Genomic DNA, 16,499 nt, shown 5'->3' on the forward strand with positions numbered 1-16,499 from the left:
CCAGAAATTCTAAACAGCTCAGAAAAATCTCATCTTTGGTGAGCTATTAGATTTCCTTTCAAAGAACACAATGCAAAAAGAATCATCTCATTTGGACTTATGGTTAAAAAGTTAAAATTGTTTGAAGCTCTCTGGAATATCAATGAATTTGAATAAAAAGAAACAGCTCATGGGGGGGGGTGACATCGAAGCAGGCGACGAGGGCTCCTTTGCCCAAACGAGAGGGAGGGATTGAGAGAGGGGACGATGGCGCACCTGCCCATACCCGTAGCGTGGCTAGGGGTGGTCGGACGGCGTCGGAAACTAGCTCGCAAGCGGAGGCAGAACATGGAGGTCGCAGGAGTTGAGGAAGACGGCGAGCAGAGGTCACTCCAGAGGCTCCAAGTGGGCGAGATGGCCTCACTAGAGAGAGGCGAAGGCCTTGGAGGGGTCGCCCAGGCCTGGGAGGGGCTGGAGCTACCGCGGTGACCAGAGGGGATCGCCGGCGAGCTCGAGCTCAGGGACGGCGGCCCGAGGCCTGCCCGGCCGGGCTACGGCTTCCTACTCGATCGTGGGGTGTGTGTGAGTGCTGGATGGTGCTCGAGGAGGCTGGGGGTGGCTCTATTTATAGGCGAGCGGCGAGGGTGCTTCGGGCTCCGCCGGTGGACACCTGTCCACGGCGCCCGGCGACGAGCGGCGTCAGTGAGAGGGGGAGAAGGCGACGGAGGTCACGCGGCCACTGTGGGCGAGCGGAGACGAGCACATGATCAAGGGGATGGCGACGAGCACAGTGCGCTCTGCACTGTTGGGCTGGCCGGACCTTGCCCGTGCTCGCTGCGGCGAGCTCCGGCGTCGGCGAGTGCCAGGGAGGAGTTAAGGACGTCGAGACGATGATGGTGGCGGGGTTTGGCATGGTTGGGCAGGCGGGGGAAGCGAGCACGCTCGAACAGAGCGCTCGGCGTCACCCAGAGCGCGTCGACACGCATGCCTGGCATCATGGACACGCGTGGTCACCGCGCGAACTCTCTCCTCAGGCCAGCCTTCCTCCAAAAATCATGTCTGGCATGTTGTTCGTGGTAGTTTTGAAGTTTACCACGGTTTGGTTTGGATCCAGGTGCAGTAGAGAAGATTTTACAAGCCAGGTAAGTTTCTGGTCACTAACTTTGTGATGTTACTGTGGTCAAATGGCTGGGAGTTTGGGGCTGTGCTTTGGAGGCTAGTTATAAGTTACTAAGGTAAAGATGTACAAGAAAGTTCAGGTCAAATGGAGCAAGTAAAATGGTAGTTACTGTACAAACCACCATTTCTGTCCAGAAAAGAAAAGATTTTTTGTAGCAAAAATATTCCAAAAAGTGATGAAATATTTTTGCTCAGGGAGATGCCCTAGGGTCCCTAGAATATTTGTGAATTATCTTAGAATTTTCTGAGCCATAAAAATTAGGGTTGCCTTGAAGCAAACAGATCTGGCTTAGGGTTTTTGAGAGAAAATGAATATTTTTCATTTAAGAAAAATATTCCAAAGTTTATTTTGTGGTGGATGAGAAGTGAAGTGATGGTTTGGGAGAGAAGTGAACACTTGGGTGAAAGCCAAGGATGCCCAAGTGTTTAAGTCCAAATGAAAAGATTCAGAAACTCCAAGTTTCAAAAACTTTCAAATGAAATTTCAAGCAAATAAGAAAGGGCAAAAACCAGGCTGTCACAAATGGGCTTCTACGGGCCGTAGAAACAATGGGCCTTCTACGGGCCATGTCATCAATGGGCCTTATACGGGCCGTATGATCGATTGGCCAAACATGGGCCAATAACAGGCCGCATTATGGCCGTAAACGGGCAAGAGTTGGAATCGTCCATTCATGGGCCGACCATAACGGGCCATCGTTAATAGGCCGTATTTGATGACGCTATGAAAATGGCCCAACGTATTAATGGACCACAAACGGGCCGACTGTAACCACAGGCTGAATTTGGCCCACAAGCAGAAAATGACAGTAACGGGCCGTAAGTAAACGAATGCTGGAAATGAGCCCAAGAATAAATGGGCTCTGAGAAGGCTGAAAGATAACATGGGCTGGAAACGGCCCAACGGAATAACGGGCTATTAATGGGTATAAAGTGATACACTGTTCATTACGTGCCAGTTTCATCATGGGCCGTTAATGGGTATAAAGTGATACACTGTTCATTACGGGCCAGTTTCACCACGGGTCGTTAATGGGTGTAAAGTGATACACTGTTCATTACGGGCCAGTTTCACCACGGGCCGTTAATAGGCCAAGAGTTACATAGGGCCTCATATGGGCCGAAAGTCGTCATGGGCCATAGATGGGCCAGAAGTGAAAACGGGCTGGAATCATATTGGATGGCCCAGATGACGCTACTGGGCCTAATTCGGATAGGGCGTAACGGGCCTTGGGTTAGCGGGCTGTAAATGGGCTATATGCGAACACGCTGTTAACAGGCTTTCCATGGGCCGGCCCGCCACCTTTTGACCAAGTCAAACGGGACGGCCTTTTCACAGGAATGGGCCTCTGTTGGGCCGTGCCACGTGTCGACGTATCATAGGCGCCTTCCGTCCAATGAGTGGATGACATCTGTCCCAACGATGAGCCAACACGTGTTTCCTCCAGCCAATGATGATTTTACACGTGGAAAATCCCCATTGGTCAGGGCTGTTAACGGGTTATCGGATCCAAAACCCGACCCGATAGCTTAACGGCGTTCCGTTACGGTGGATGCCACGTGTCGGTCACCCTTGATGAAAGCACTTCTGTGACGCGCGATTTATCGTCATGGAAGTGGACACTTCCGTGATGATAATTTTGGCAATGTCATGGAACACTTCTACGACAGCACAGGTATGACTATCTTGATTCTGTCATACATTTGTCATGGATGTACATGCATGACAGAAAACGCGGCCTACTGTGACAAACACGTATCATCACGGAAGTGTATTTTTTTGTAGTGGTGGTGTCCTCCATAAGCCTCAGAGTGACACTTGCGTAGGATCTGTTCCTGTTCATGATCAGGTACACAATGTCTAATAACACTATCTACTCCTTCTTTATAAAGGTGTCATCCCAAAAGTAATGTCTTAAATCATAGCAAAACTTTTTCTTTTGCTGGTATGTGAAACTAGGTGGTATAAATTTAGCAACAATGTAATTAGCATAATCAGCAAACCATGGAGCAGTACGAGAAGCATTTATGACAGCTAATTGTTCATCAGGAAAGCTATCATCCATAGGTAGTGGGTCATCAAGAACATTTTCTAACCTAGACAAGTTGTCTGCAACGGGGTTCTCAGCTCCCTTTCTATCAATAATATGCAAATCAAATTCTTGTAGCAAGAGAACCCATCTAATAAGTCTAGGTTTAGCATCTTTCTTTTCCATAAGATATTTAATAGCAGCATGATCAGTGTGAATAGTTACTTTGGAATCAATAATATAAGGTCTGAACTTATCACAAGCAAATACAACTGCTAAAAATTCTTTTTCAGTAGTGGCATAATTTCTGTGGGCACTGTCTAGAGTTTTACTAGCATATTGAATAACATTTAATTTCTTATCAACTCTTTGTCCTAGAACAACACCTACAGCATAATCACTAGCATCACACATAATTTCGAAGGGTAAATGCCGATCAGGTGGCTGAACAATAGGTGCAGAAATCAAAGCTTTCTTAAGTATTTCAAATGCTTCTACACAATCATCATCAAAGACAAAAGGAATATCTTTTTGTAAGAGATTAGTCAGAGGCCTAGAGATTTTTGAGAAGCCTTTAATGAACCTCCTATAAAAACTGGCATGACCAATGAAACTTCTTATACCTTTAATGTCCTTGGGACACGACATCTTTTCAGTAGCATCAACTTTAGCTTTATCAACTTCAATACCTCTTTCAGAATTTTACGCCCCAAGACAATACCTTCGTTAACCATAAAGTGGCACTCCTCCCAATTCAAGACAAGATTAGTTTCTTCAAATCTCTGCAAAACTCGTTCAAGGTTGCTTAAGCAATCATCAAAAGAAGATCCATAAACGGAGAAATCATCCATGAAAACCTCAACAATCTTTTCACAGAAGTCAGAGAATATAGCCATCATGCATCTTTGAAAGGTAGCAGGTGCATTACATAAACCAAAAGGCATACATCTATAAGCAAAAGTACCAAAACGGCAAGTAAAAGTGGTCTTTTCTTGATCCTCTAGAAAGCAAAAATGTGTATGTTTGGATAATCTTTATAGCATTTGATCGATAAAAGGTAAAGGGTAATGATCCTTTTTAGTAGCTTTATTTAATTTGCGGAAATCAATTACCATCCTATAACCTGTAACAATTCTTTGTGGAATCAATTCATCTTTATCATTAGGAACTACAGTAATACCTCCCTTCTTAGGGACACAATGGACAGGACTTACCCACTGACTATCAGCAACAGGATAGATTATACCTGCCTACAGAAGCTTTAGTATTTCTTTTCTTACCACTTCTTTCATCTTAGGATTTAACCGTCGTTGGTGATCAACAACCGGTTTAGAATCTTTCTCCAATTTTATTTTGTGTTGGCATAGAGTGGGACTAATGCCCTTAAGATCATCCAGAGTATATCCAATAGCAGCACGGTGCTTCTTCAGAGTTTTCAATAATTTTTCTTCTTCCTGCTCTGAAAGGTTAGCACTAATAATAATAGGATATATTTTCTTTTCATCAAGATAAGCATATTTAAGAGTATCAGGTAATGGTTTAAGCTCAAACACAGGATCACCCTTGGGTGGAGGAGGATCCCCTAGGATTTCAACAGGCAAGTTGTGTTTCAGAATAGGTCCTTGTTTAAAGAATACTTCATCTATTTCCCTTCTTTCATTCATAAACATATCATTCTCATGGTCTAGCAAATATTGTTCTAAAGGATCATAAGGAGGCACGGCAATAGAAGCAAGACCAATAATTTCATCCTTGCTAGGTAATTCTTTACTATGGGGTTGTCTACGAAATTTAGCAAAATTAAAGTCATGAGACATATCCCCTAAACCAATTGTAACAATATCCTTTTCACAATCTATCCTAGCATTAACAGTATTCAAGAAAGGTCTACCAAATATAATGGGACAAAAGTCATCTTGTGGGGAGCCAAGAACAAGAAAATCAGCAGGATATTTAACTTTCCCACACAAGAGTTCAACATCTCTAACAATCCCAACTGGTGAAATAGTATCTCTATTGGCAAGCTTAATTGTAACATCAATTTCTTCTATCTCAGCAGGTGCAATATCATGCATAATTTCTTTGTATAAGAAATGAGGTATTGCACTTGCACTAGCACCCATATCACACAAGCCATGATAGCAATGATCTCCTATTTTAATAGAAATAACACGCATGCCTACAACAGGTCTATGTTTATTTTTAGTATCGGGTCTAGCAATTCTAGAAGCTTCATCACAGAAGTAAATAACATACCCATCAATATTATCGGCCAAGAGATCTTTAACCATAGAAATACTAGGGTCAACTTTAATTTGCTCAGGGGGTTTGGGTGTCCTAATATTACTTTTGTTGACCACAGTGGAAGCTTTAGCATGATCCTTTATTCTAACAGGGAAAGGTGGTTTCTCGACATAAGTAGTCGGAACAATAGGATCATTATAAGTGATAGTTTTTTCTTCAACTTTGATAGGTTCAACTACTTTCACTTCAATGGGAGGATGATATTTAAACCACTTCTCCTTAGGGAGATCAACATGAGTAGCAAATGATTCACATAAAGAAGCTACTATCTCAGAGTCAAGTCCATATTTAGTGCTAAATTCATGGAAAACATCGGTATCCATAAAAGATTTAACACAATCAAACTTAGGTGTCATACCTGACTCCTTACCTTCGTCGAGATCCCAGTCTTCAGAGTTGCGTTTAATTATTTCCAATAAATCCCATCTGAATTCAATAGTCTTCATCATAAAAGAACCAGTACAAGAAGTATCGAGCATGGAGCGATTGTTGTCAGAAAGCCGAGCATAAAATTTTTGAATAATTATTTCTCTTGAGAGTTCATGATTGGGGCATGAATATAACATTGACTTAAGCCTCCCCCAAGCTTGAGCGATGCTTTATCCTTCACGAGGCCAAAAATTATATATATAATTACGATCACGATGAACAAGATGCATAGGATAAAACTTCTGATGAAATTCCAATTTCAACCGTTTGTAGTTCCATGATCCCATATCATCACATAGCCTATACCATGTCAATGCCTCTCCCTTCAAAGATAAAGGGAAGACCTTCTTCTTGATAACATCCTCGGGCATACCTACAAGCTTAAATAATCCACAAACTTCATCCACATAGATTAAGTGCAAATCGGGATGCAATGTTCCATCACCTGTGAAAGGATTAGCTAGCAGTTTCTCTATCATACCCGAAGGAATTTCAAAGTAAACATTTTCAGTATGTTGAGGAGCCACTCTTTGCTCTACTGGACGGGGTGAAGATACCCCGAACAAGCCCCTCAAAGGATTACTTTCCATAGTAATAAGTGACAGTAAATTTCAGCACACTATATAAATCTTTCCTTACCAAATTCCACTTACCAAAGGCGCTTCACTCCCCGGCAACGGCGCCAGAAAAGATTCTTGATGACCCACAAGTGTAGGGGATCTATCGTAGTCCTTTCGATAAGTAAGAGTGTCGAACCCAACGAGGAGCAGAAGGAAATGACAAGCGGTTTTCAGTAAGGTATTCTCTGGAAGCACTGAAATTATTGGTAACAGATAGTTTTGTGATAAGGTAATTTGTAACGGGTAACAAGTAGTGAAAGTAAATAAGGTGCAGCAAGATGGCCCAATCCTTTTTGTAGCAAAGGACAAGCCTGGAAAAACTCTTATATGAAGAAAAACGCTCCCGAGGACACATGGGAATTATCGTCAAGCTAGTTTTCATCAGGCTCATATGATTCGCGTTCGTTACTTTGATAGTTTGGTATGTGGTGGACCGGTGCTTGGGTGCTGTACTTCCTTGGAAAAGCATCCCACCTATGATTTACCCCTATTGCAAGCATCCGCAACTACAAAAGAAGTATTAAGGTAAACCTAACCATAGCATGAGACATATGGATCCAAATCAGCCCCTTACGAAGCAACACATAAACTAGGGTTTAAGCTTCTGTCACTCTAGCAACCCATCATCTACTTATTACTTCCCAATGCCTTCCTCTAGGCCCAAACAATGGTGAAGTGTCATGTAGTCGACGTTCACATAACACCACTAGAGGAGAGACAACATACATCTCATCAAAATATCGAACGAATACCAAATTCACATGACTACTAATAGCAATACTTCTCCCATGTCCTCAGGAACAAACGTAACTACTCACAAATCATATTCATGTTCATAATCAGAGGGGTATTAATATGCATAAAGGATCTGAACATATGATCTTCCACCAAGTAAACCAACTAGCATCAACTACAAGGAGTAATCAACACTACTAGCAACCCACAGGTACCAATCTAAGGCTTTGAGACAAAGATCGGATACAAGCGATGAACTAGGGTTTGAGAGGAGATGGTGCTGGTGAAGATGTTGATGGAGATTAACCCCCTCCTGCTGAGAGGATCGATGGTGATGACGATGGTGATGATTTCCCCCTCCCGGAGGGATGTTTCCCCGGAACAGCTCCACGAAGCCCTAGATTGGTTCCGCCAAGGTTCTGCCTCGTGGCGGCGGTGTTTCGTCCCGAAAGCTTCCTCCTGATTTTTTCCAGGGTTAAAGACACCATATAGCCAAAGATGGGCACCGGAGGCCTGACAGGGGGCCCACGAGACAGGGGAGCGTGCCCAGGGGGTAGGGCGCGCCCCCACCCTCGTGGATGGTGGGTGGCCCCCCTCTGGTACTTTCTTGGCTCAGTATTTTTTATTAATTCCAAAAATAACTTCCCTGGAGTTTCAGGGCTTTTGGAGTTGTGCAGAATAGGTCTCTAATATTTGCTCCTTTTCCAGCCCAGAATTCCAGATGCCGGCATTCTCCCTCTTCGTGTAAACCTTGTAAAATAAGAGAGAAAAGGCATAAGTATTGTGACATAATATGTAATAACATCCCATAATGCAATAAATATCGATATAAAAGCATGATGCAAAATGGACGTATCAATGACTCTGAGTCTAAATTTGGATACATGTTGAAAGTGGGAGCAATTAGCTAGAGTAGCTCCATACAGAGCATTGTAGACATAGAAAATTTGCAAAATACATACGGCTCTGAATGTAACAGACCCGTTGACTAAACTTCTCTCACAAGCAAAACATGATCACACCTTAGTACTCTTTGGGTGTTAATCACATAGCGATGTGAACTAGATTATTGACTCTAGTAAACCCTTTGGGTGTTAGTCACATGGCGATGTGAACTAATCACATAAGATGTGAACTATTGGTGTTAAATCACATGACGATGTGAACTAGATTATTGACTCTAGTGCAAGTGGGAGACTGAAGGAAATATGCCCTAGAGGCAATAATAAAGTTGTTATTTATATTTCCTTATATCATGATAAATGTTTATTATTCATGCTAGAATTTTATTAACCGAAAACTTAGTACGTGTGTGAATACATAGACAAAACAGCGTGTCCCTGCATGCCTCTACTTGACTAGCTCGTTAATCAAAGATGGTTAAGTTTTCTGACCATAGACATGTATTGTCATTTGATGAACGGGATCACATCATTAGGAGAATGATGTGATGGACAAGACCCATCCATTAGCTTAGCATAATGATCGTTAAGTTTTATTGCTACTACTTTCTTCATGACTTATACATATTCCTCTGACTATGAGATTATGCAACTCCCGAATACCGGAGGAACACCTTGTGTGCTATCAAACTTCACAACGTAACTGGGTGATTATAAAGATGCTCTACAGGTGTCTCCAAAGGTGTTTGTTGGGTTGGCATAGATCAAGATTAGGATTTGTCACTCCGAGTATCGGAGATGTATCTCTGGGCCCTCTCGGTAATGCACATCACTATAAGCCTTGCAAGCAATGTGACTAATGAGTTAGTTACGGGATGATACATTATGGAACGAGTAAAGAGACTTGCCGGTAACAAGATTGAACTAGGTATCATGATACCGACGATCGAATCTCAGGCAAGTAACATACCGATGACAAAGGGAATAACGTATGTTGTTATTGCGGTTTGACCGATAAAGATCTTCGTAGAATATGTAGGAACCAATATGAGCATCTAGGTTCCGCTATTGGTTATTGACTGGAGATGTGTCTTTGTCATGTCTACATAGTTCTCGAACCCGTAGGGTCCACACGCTTAACGTTCGATGACGATTTGTATTATGAGTTATGTGTGTTGGTGACCGAAGTTTGTTCGGAGTCCCGGATGAGATCACGAACATGACGAGGAGTCTCGAAATGGTCGAGAGGTAAAGATTGATATATTGGAAGGTACTATTCGGACACCGGAAGGGTTCCGGAGTGTATCGGGTACATACCGGAGTACCGGAGGGGTTACCGGAACCCCCCGGGGAAAGATATGGGCCATAGGAGGGAGGCTAACCAGCCCACAAGGGGCTGGTGCACCCCCACAAGGGAGGAGGCCGAATTGGTTTAGAGAAGGGGGCGCCACCCCCCTTTCCTTCTCCTACTCCCTCTCCTTCCCCCTTTCCACCTCCATGAGAAGGAAAAGAGGGGGGGGGGCGAATCCTAGTAGGTCTCCCCCCTTATGGCGCGCCCCCTAGGGCTGGCCTCCTGCCTCTCCCTCCTTTATATACGTGGGCAGGGCACCCCTTGGAGACACACCAATGGGTCCAAGCCGTGTGCGGCGTCTCCCTTCACAGTTTGCTCCTCCGGTCATATTCACGTAGTGCTTAGGCGAAGCCCTGCGCAGATCATATCACCATCACCGTCACCACACCGTCGTCCTGATGGAACTCTCCCTCGATGCTTTGCTGGATCAAGAGTTCGAGGGACGTCATCGAGCTGAACGTGTGCAGAACTCGGAGGTGCCGTACGTTTGGTACTTGATCGGTTGAATCGAGAAGACGTTCGACTACATCAACCGCGTTATACTAACGCTTCTGCTTTCGGTCTACGAGGGTATGTGGACACACTCTTCCCGTCTCGTTGCTATGAATCTCCTAGATAGATCTTGCATGATGGTTGGAATTTTTTTGAAATTGCATGCTACGTTCCCCAACACTATCTAGGGCCATAATTATTGCAGATCTAAGTGACTCAATCATACACTAGTGCAGAACAAGGCTGTATTACCGGTTCGTAAGGCCCTTTAGTGCTGGTTCTGTAACCGGCACTAACCGGTTCAGCACGAACCGCCACTAAAGGGCCACCACATGGCACGAGCCAGCGCAGGGGGCGGGGAGACCTTTAGTACCGGTTGGTAACACCAACCGGTACTAAAAGGTTGGGGGTATTGGGGTTCATGATTTCTTTTTCCTTTAATTTTGTGTTTTCCATTTAATTCTTTTTTATTTGCTCGTATTTTACGATACTACATATTGTACACGTTATGCATATATATAAATAGAATTTCTCGTAGAACCGATCATATATATATATATATATATATATATATATATATATATATATATATATATATATATATCATTGAATGTCTCGCACCACCATTCACACATACACATGTATATTTATACAATTTGGTATATACAATCTCTACTACATGGAGGCATTACTGCGGTAGCGGGTAATGGTATTCTCCTTTGGGATCTATGACCTGATCGATCAAAAATCACGCTATTTCATCTTTAATTGCTCGTACGCGATCCGTTGGTAGGAGCTTATCCCGCACCTCATTGAACTTTTAAGAAGGAGGTCAATATGCATGTATTAGTCGTTGTGTGATTAGATATCGATAATGATGTAAAAATTGTGAATAGTGTTTTGGCAAACGTACCCATAGCTGTCTAGAAGATGTGCCCCTTTAGGACGCCATCATGCGAATGTTCTCGCAAACGTAGTATGCACATAAATCAGTCCCCGGCGCCTGCTTCATGGCCTTTACGAGAATAGAATTCAATCAGATAATAATTAATGAAGCATGATAACTAATGGTATTGAAACTAGGATTAAAGAGATGGTAGCTAGCTAGTACTACTTAATTACTTATTACCCTGGGTCGATACCAATACAGCTTTGGTTTCCATTCGCCTGGAACCGTTTTTATGAACTTTTGCCAAGCCCTGCCCGCCGGCAAAGAAAATGAATAAAGGAGTTATTAATTAGTTGATATCAGGAAATGACGAACTAAAGAGGCCGACATATAGTTCAATAATAATTGAAATTACCTGTCGACTATCCCCTTCATGATTGAGTATTCAACAGCTTCTTTAAGTAGTGAGTCCAGTACTTCAACTTTTCCTTCTTCAACTTGAATGTCTAACAAGATCCAGTGGTAACTGTATGCGCATACGTTTGCATATATAAATTAAGCGGGCATGTGCATAACACTCATCAACTACCCTAAACCCTATACACTTATTAACATCTAGCTAGTAAGCAAAAACAGAATTTGTAGTAAAAGACAGTGTGACTCACAGGAAGTTGTAAGGAAGTAGTATATCTCGATTGGTATTGAGGCGCTTCAAGAACTCTAGCATGTTTTTCTCTACTTCTTGTTGATACCATTCATATGTCCATGTCTCTTCATTAATGGTATTTGGGTCAATGAACCCAATGCCATAGCGTCCGGCTTTTTTCATTTCATACATCTTTATCCTGCATAATACCACAGAAAAGAATATAATGAGGATAATTACAGGTAATGATCAACGAGAGCACTACAGCTAGGTTGAGACTTAAATTACAGAAAGAAATCACTTACAGACAATAGCAACTGACGATACATTTGTCGAGTGCGTCTTGATTGAATAACTGAAACAGTTCTGTATACTCAACAGATAGAGCTGTCTTATGGAAGTAATGCTCTTCCTTGACTTTCACCATGAGGGACTCTCGATTGGTAGTCTTGGTAATTTCCATGTACCATTAATGCAATTCATACATTCTCGTTGAGAGCTTCTTGATCTCCTCAGGCTTGACCAAAGGTTCGCCGCGGACATATTTCCGTTTTATGTCCTCCTCTCTAAACGTATCCATGGGTTCGAGCTCTAGGAGTTGATAAACAGTTATACCGAGCTCTTCAGCCTGCCTTCTATGCTCTGATCGGCGCCGGTACTCACATGTGTTGGTACAATGAGCGGGAGGATCGATTGCACCACCTGTTCTCCCAGCTGGGGAACGGTTTTCCCGCTTTTTTGGCAGCTGCTTGGCTCGAGCTCGAGCTTGACTCCTTCTGTAGTCGTGCTCGATGTGCCTTCCTGATTTGGCGCTCATAGTCTGAGTCAACAGGCTTGGGAGATGGTTTTTAGCCATACGAATAAAGTGGTCAACGATATGCTCAGGCACTTTCTCCTTTGGCGGCGGTGGCTGTTTCGGTCCAAAATGGGCGTCCAATTGGGCTCGCACTTCGGCTTCGTTTTCCTCCAGAGTTAGGTCGTAAGGCCTCATCGGAAGAGGCGCGAGGCTTGGACCATATTGAAATCGCTTGCCTCCTCCTGTACGTATTGTACCTCGACTTGTAGTGCTACGCACCATAGCTGCAGCGGCTCTCTTCCGCTGTTGCTGAGGCAGCGGAGATGGCTGAGGTGGCTGACTTGGAGGAGGAGGAGTGGGCTGACGCGGTGCCAGACTTGGAGCAGGAGGAGTGGCCTGACGCGGTGCCGGACTTGGAGGAGGAGGAGTGGCCTGACGCATTGGCGTACTTGAAGGAGTAGGACTCTGCTGAGGCGGTGGCTGATGACTTGGAGGAGCGAGAGTCTGCTAACGTGGTGGCGGACTTTGAGAAGGAGTCGGCTGACGCGGTGGTGTCGGTGGCCTTGGAAATATGATGCAATCCTTTCTCCATAGGATGATACGATGTATGGCCTCTCTCAGTGTGTGCTCGTCGTCACCTCGAGGAATGTCAAGCTCTAGCCCCGATTATTGGTCCACCACTTCATCAACCACGACACGAGCATAGCCAGCTGGAATCTGGTTGCAATGGAAGGTTGCTTCGGGGGGATTTGTATAAGCAACGGCGTCCGCCACCTTCATGGATATGTTCTTCATTTTGAAGTGTAGCTCACAATTAGTGTTCTCCATGATGTCATCCACATGGTATCTATCCAGCAGTGCCTCGCCCGGGGCGGAACCCATGCTGCTTCTCGGCATGGATGGGACGGTGCTATCCAAGGCTGGATCATCCGCTAGCTGCTGCCGCTGCTGAGACCCCCTTTCTTGGCTAAGTGAGTCGATCTGCTGCTGCTGCCGCTGGAATTGGAGTGCCAACTCCGCGTGCTTTGATTCTAGGCCTTTAAGGCGTTCTGCTTCCTGCTTCCTCTGCTCCTCCTCCAGCTTCCTCTTCTTCTCCTCCTCCATCTTCCTTCTCGCACGGCTTCTGTAGTCGGCGTTCCAGTCCGCAAACCCCTCATATCACGGAACAACGCCTTTGCCTCGTGTTCTTCCCAAGTGTTCAGGATTTCCCAGGGCGCACGTAAGCTCGTCGTTCTCTCTGTTGGGAGTGAACACCCCCGATTGAGCCTCTTCTATTGCAACAAGTAACTTGTCTTCGGCTCCTTTAAGACTTGCCTTCTTCGAAACCTGGCCTATCTTTGGGTCCAACGCCCGCCCCATGTGCATAGAACCAAGTCCTAACACTGGGGGGTCAGCTCAATGTAATAGGAATGACCGCTACATCCACCATCTGTTGCTCAGACTTATCCCACTTAGGTCGGGCCACCGCGTAGCCACCTGGCCCCAGCCTATGGAAATGCTCCTTTTTTGCGGCATTGGCCTTGTTTCTTCTCGACCGTTCCTTAGATAATTCTGATTCCTTGAATTTCACGAAAGCGGGCCAGTGATCTCTTTGCTTCTCCAGTGTTCCCTTGAATTCTGGAGTCTTCTTTTCTCCTTCGACGTACTTGGCCCATATAGTTTTCTTGTGGGTGTTGAATGCAATTGCCATCTTCCTAAGAGCAGCGTCCTTGACTTTCTGCACATCTGCATCTGTAAAATGATCTGGTAGGGTGAAATGTTCCATGAGAGATTCCCAAAGCCAATGTTTTGCTCTTTGGTCGACAAAAGTAAGATCTGGATGTGGCTTTACTGGCTCTTTCCATTCTTGAATGGAGATCGGGAGTTGGTCCTTCACAAGAACTCCGCACTGACGAACGAACTTGTTCGCAATGTTCTTAGGCTCGCTTGGTTCGCCATTAGGTTTGATGGCATCGATGTTGTACTTTACGCCCTCCTTCAACTTTTTGGCCGGGCCTCGCACTGTCCTGCTGCCTATAGAAGATTTGCTCGATCCGGAGGGCTGAAAGAAGAAAGATCAATTCATTAATATATATACAAATCATTTAAAACATGTGATGATCACCAGATGCCTGCTTATCTAAATATACCTCGCCGGTCTCTGTTATTTCAAGATCAACATTTTCTTCATCATCATAATCATAGTTCTTGGCTTCATCACTTCGGTCGTCTTGATCGAATATCATATCATCCTCCCCGGTGTTGTTCAGATATTGGGAGCCGTCATCTTCTTCATTCTGATCATCTGGCCGGCGAGGGGAGCGTATGATCTCGAACAGGGCCTCTTCTCCTTCTCTGCCGGTATTGTCCGCCATAGCTTTTATTTAACTAATCCAGAAGAAATATAAAACAATTTAGTACGCATCTCAAATAATAGTAGATAATTGATATGCATCTCGAATAATAGTAGATAATATATATGCATCTCGAAAGAAAAAATTGAATCATAGTAGATAATATGCATCATCGAATATAATCTCGAATACATGGTCTCGAATATTATCGAATAATATATATAATCTCGAATGCATCGTCTCGAATATTATCGAATACATCACTAGCTAGCTAATCTAGATCGAATACTATCGAATAATCTAGTTCACTCGTGGTTCCTGAGGCGCGGGCGGTGGACACCCAAAGAGAAGGAACCATCACAAGATCATAGCTCGGGTGAGATCCCCGAAGAACCTGCCAGGTATTGAAGAACCTGACGTCCATAGCAGCCATGTAGCGACAGACGTGCTCGTTCTCCCCCCTGACACGACGACGTACCACCTCTGGCAGGGCCGGCTCCCTCCGCACCGAAAGTGGCCCACGCGAACGCCACCAAAGGACCTCAGGGTCGACGACGGGACCCGGGGCCGGGTTCCTCACCAAGCGGCGCGCCCCTGAAGGTAGCTGATACGTCTCCAACGTATCTATAATTTTTGATTGTTCCATGCTATATTATTTTCTGTTTTGGATGTTTATTGGGCTTTATTATACACTTTTATATTATTTTTGGGACTAACCAATTAACCGGAGGCCCAGCCCAAATTGCTGTTTTTTTGCCCGTTTCAGTGTTTCGCAGAAAAAGAATATCAAACGGAGTCCAAACGGAATGAAACCTTCTGGAACGTGATTTTCGGAACAAACATGATCCAGAGGACTTGGACTCTACGTAAAGCAATCAACGAGGAAGGCACGAGGTAGGGGGCGCGCCCTCCACCCTCGTGGGGCCCATGTGGCTCCACCGACGTACTTCTTCCTCCTATATATACCTGTATACCCTGAAAACATCAGATACGGAGCCGAAACCCTATTTCCACCGCCGCAACCTTCTGTACCCGTGAGATCCCATCTTGGGGCCTTTTCCGGCGCTCCGCCGGAGGGGGCATTGATCACGGAGGGCTTCTACATCAACACCATAGCCTCTCCGATGATGTGTGAGTAGTTTACCTCAGACCTTCGGGTCCATAGTTATTAGCTAGATGGCTTCTTCTCTCTCTTTGGATCTCAATACAAAGTTCTCCTTGTTTCTCTTGGATATCTATTCGATGTAATCTTATTTGGCGGTGTGTTTGTCGAGATCCGATGAATTGTGGGTTTATGATCAAGATTATATATGAACAATATTTGAATCTCCTTTGAATTCTTTTATGTATGATTGGTTATCTTTGCAAGTCTCTTCGAATTATCAGTTTGGTTTGGCCTACTAGATTGATCTTTCTTGCAATAGGAGAAGTGCTTAGCTTTGGGTTCAATCTTGCGGTGTCCTTTCCCAGTGCCAGTAGGGGCAGCAAGGCACGTATTGTATTGTTGCCATCGAGGATAAAAAGATGGGGTTTATATCATATGGCTTGAGTTTATCCCTCTACATCATGTCATCTTTCTTAATGCATTACTCTGTTCTTATGAACTTAATACTCTAGATGCATGCTGGATAGCGGTCGATGTGTGGAGTAATAGTAATAGATGCAGGCAGGAGTCGGTCTACTTGTCGCGGACGTGATGCCTATATACATGATCATACCTAGACATTCTCATAACTATGCTCAATTCTATCAATTGCTCGACAGTAATTTGTTTACCCATCGCAATACTTATGCTATCTTGAGAGAAGCCACTA

This window comes from Triticum aestivum, chromosome 2D (assembly GCF_018294505.1).
Source record: "Triticum aestivum cultivar Chinese Spring chromosome 2D, IWGSC CS RefSeq v2.1, whole genome shotgun sequence".
Taxonomy (NCBI): domain Eukaryota; kingdom Viridiplantae; phylum Streptophyta; class Magnoliopsida; order Poales; family Poaceae; genus Triticum; species Triticum aestivum.